The 4,089-nt window shown below is 39.2% G+C and overlaps 1 pseudogene; it reads right to left on the reverse strand.

Moving 5' to 3' along the window:
* Positions 1-267: 267 nt before the first annotated feature.
* LOC124080804 (E3 ubiquitin-protein ligase makorin-1-like) lies at positions 268-1,705 on the reverse strand (annotated as a pseudogene).
* Positions 1,706-4,089: the final 2,384 nt, after the last annotated feature.

Below are 4,089 nucleotides of genomic sequence, written 5' to 3' on the forward strand. Positions count from 1 at the left end.
CTCTTGGAACTCAAAGCACAGCTGGTGCTTTTGCTTTTGAACTGATGGTCCTAGAAATGCATGCAGAAAGTCCATAAATACAACCTGGCTGAAAACAGATGACACAACAAACATACACCAACCATCTGACAGTTAAATTCATCTTACAACAAAACTTTAAAAACAAACAAAAAACAAGAGAAAAGAGACACTCCATGGGGGAAGGGGAGAGGGAGCAGCAGGCTCTGGGTGAGTGATCCCAACAGCACCTGGAGTGGAGAGGCCTGCCTAGGAGAGCAAGTGCACTGCCACGCAGCTCAGGGGACAGCTACTGCAGAGGCTCACAGACTCCAGATCATCATGAAGCAAGTTCCACTCATCTTGAGACTTTGTCAGCAACCTGTAGCCAAAGCATAAGCAACATCTCACCCAGCGCAAGGGTGACAATTTCCTCTTCATCTTGTCAAAGGAGTTGCTGTTCTCTCTTTCTTCAATGATTATCCAAAAGTGGCTCCTTCCCTGGGCCCCATACCTGCCGGTACTTCCCACTGTCTGTAGCTCCTCTCTACTGACATCAAGATACATATGCTTGTAAAAAATAGGTCTTTCCGAATGAGTGACTCCCATATCCTTCATCAAAATAACCTGCACACTTTGCTGTTCATTACCTTCTTGTATTTTTGAATGAGCTGTTGCTTCTTTCTGTTCCACCCATTACTCACATGGAATGACAAAATTAGATGTGATCCAGCATTCTGGACAGGACTTTATGATCTTGCTCTCAAAGTGCTTAGCACTTCTTCACTTGTAAAAACACTTGAGAAAGTGGGTATGGCTGCAGTCAGAGAAGATCCCAGAGCAGTGCTCATAGACCACCTTCATGCAGATCCCACACACCATGTCCTTTCTACACTGCACAGCCAAAGATAGCTCCATATCCTCCTCATAGGCCTCAATGCAAGTTATGATGTGCTGTGAGTTCTGGGTCATGGGGGGAGGACCTGCAGCCCATGCATGGCATAGGACTCTCTGGGACAATACACACCGTTCTCCCCATAGTGGCACTCTCCCAGTGCAGTATAGGGGCAGCACAGGGACAAAGCTGTTTCTTACTTTCCACTGCAGTTTGCTCTTTCTCTGATTATTCCTTCCTCACTGAGCCCTGCAGGGGTGCTTCAGTGCAGAAAGGATCAGTGCGACTAGAGTAGGGTTGCCCTGGAACAAATTCAATGACATTCACCCAGTGCTTGGGATCTGCTCCTATCCTTGAATAGTTGGAATTTTTTTTGACCCATCTTCGCCTGTATTCATTTTGACAAGCAGTCCAACCAAGGCTGAGAGACTTGAGGAAGAAATGGTTTTGTAGTTTTTGAAGTCTGTTTTGTAGGCTTTGAAGCCTGTTTCAATAGCTCTCTGTGTTCATATCTGTAGTGGTCTTCATAAATATAGCATTCTTGTTGAAAATGTTTGCACACCATATGGACTGTCAGAGTGATCATGCTAGTAGGGACGATTATGTCCTTCTTTACAAACCCATGCATAGAATAATTGCAGGTGATCTGTTTAACCCAGCTGCCTTCACTTCCATCACTGACCCCCCATCCCATGGTGGGGGGGCAACAACTGTGAGGATGGGGATGGGGATAGGGGAGGTCACTGCCGCTTCCCTGGCTGCAGCTCCTGCTCCTGATATGGTGGCTATTGTTGCAAGCAAAAACCTTTTCATGAAATAACATATGGCAAGCCATTTATAAGGCAAGAATATATTTTAAATATATGTAAGTATTTTCAATATTTTTATCAACCATCCTTATGATGATTGCTTTTAATACATATTTAGTTAATGCTACCAATGTATTAGGGGAGAAATGTGCAAGGGAAGCAGACAAACTCTGTCCTCGTGGAACATATAGACTACTAATGGAAACAGAAAACAGGTTCATAAAGAGGTAAAGATGTGACTTCAGAATCTAAGTCTAAAGAGGATAAGAGATTTTTTTTAAGTATCCTAAAAGAAAATTACAATATGTGGATGCTCCTCCTTCCCAGTTACAGAATGTAGTAATTTCTTTCCCTTTGAATGTAGCCTGGACTTAGGGACTTATTTTCATGGAGTAAAGTATGGGAAAATAAAAAGCAGTAACTTTATAATGGAGAAAGCTGGCAGCCATCTTAACCAAGGGATCAAGACTAAGGTCATCAGAGATGAGTCCTGCTGATCTGGCTCAGAACGTTGTATGATTAGAGTATTGCACTGTGTGGTTTCTTTCCCCAGATAAATAGCCACAGTCTAATTATGAGGAAACATGAGGTAAAGGCATATGTGAGAGGTATTTTGAAGGCAGGTTTGACAAAACTTGGCTATGTGTAGTAGGCAGAGAGGTATGAGTGACAAAGTCTAGCTCATTGGTTTCCAGATTAAACAATTGGATATTGTTGGTTTTATTATTCTATAGATAAAATTGTTTTGAGACTGTTTTGGTTTGGAAATTTGTAGTTGAAATACTCATATTGCATGCAGGATCATGAAGCACCATAAGGATACATCAATTTACTATGGCCGGATGGTAGCTGTTAGAACAGAAGAGGTATTTGAATACAAATAACCTCAGGAAGGAATGAAAGGTGCATGTGGGTACAGGTAGAGAAGGAACCGATAAGAAAAGGAGGTAGGAAAGGAAAGGAGGAGAGTGAAAGAGAATCAGAAAAGAAGGAAACCAAGAGAACAGAGAGAGGCCTTTGGGAACAACAGAACTAGCAACAGGGTTGAAAGCACACGAGAGATGGCATAAGAACAATGATTCTTGAGGGTTGGTAGGGTGCAGAACAAGATGGCATTCATCAGGGCAGTTTCAGGGAGTGATATGGGAAGAAGCCACCCTGGTATCTAGGGGAGGTGAAAATGTGGATGCAGGGATCAGAGACAACTCTGAGGATGAAAGGGAGGATTGAAAAGGGGCTGGGTGGGGATGAGCCCATGGTAGCTCTTACTGTGGTGGTGGTTTTATGTGTGGCTTTTGCTTTGCCTTGTTTCTGTTTATAAGATGAGAAGTACAGGGCAGACTTACAGTTGATGAGCATAACTCAGTGATGAGAAGGTAGTCCCACATACCTCACTAGCATCGGGTACCACAGGTTCAAATGCATTTTATTGGGGCATATATTATGATTCCCCTTAAAGATAAAAGAAATATTCACAAAATTGGCTATATTGACAAAGAAATTAATTTTAAAATTAGTTTTCAGAAAAAAAATTATTGTCTATTATTAATGTTTAAGACCTTTAATGATATATAGTAACTCATTTGGTTTTGTATTATTTTTAGTTTTACATTTGCTGCCAGGAAACTCTAATTTGGTAGTTTTTCATGCATGTTAATTTTCTTGATTATTTTATGCTTTTTCTTTTTTTTGGACTTTTAATTTTATGTCTATTACCATATTATTAACTTTTGGATATACATATTTCATGTTAAAATTGCCCTAATATAGTTGAAAAGAGTCAGGATATAAATAAATTAAGTAGTTCAAACTGGTAGGGACTCTTTTAATCATAAAGTCATTTAAATACTCCCGATTCATAGCCATTATGATAAATCACTTGCAATTTATAATTGAATGTGAAATAATTATAAATTATTTCAAAGAATAGAAAAATATTAATGGTGCAATTAATTTTCAGTATTTATTTTTCTTAAAGATTTCACTTGGGGAAGGGATGAGCTCCTGATGGCAAAGCTGTTTCTCACCATGTCAGAGAATTTTAATGACATTAACTTCTAACTTTTTATACCAGTCAGGAAAAAAACATGCTATACTTACAAGATTAAGGAAAAAAAACACATTAATCAAATTTAATTGTGTTTTCACTCATTTGATATATGATTATAAAATGCTATGGTTGTTTCTGATTTGGAAACGACTAGAATTAGTTGAGAAAATATATTTCTTCCCTATGAAAAATTAATGTGCACCTTGTAATGGAAAATTTCAAAGTTATGGTAGTTCCTGTGAAAATAAATAAGATAATGTACTAATAATACCATTAGCTGACATCTAGTAACTACTTACTGGATATCAGGAGCCATGCTAGGTGATAAATTGTCGCGA

This window comes from Marmota monax, unplaced genomic scaffold (genome assembly GCF_021218885.2).
Source record: "Marmota monax isolate L192 unplaced genomic scaffold, Marmota_monax_Labrador192_F-V1.1 WCK01_AAM20220418_F8-fsc00343, whole genome shotgun sequence".
In the NCBI taxonomy this organism is placed as follows: domain Eukaryota; kingdom Metazoa; phylum Chordata; class Mammalia; order Rodentia; family Sciuridae; genus Marmota; species Marmota monax.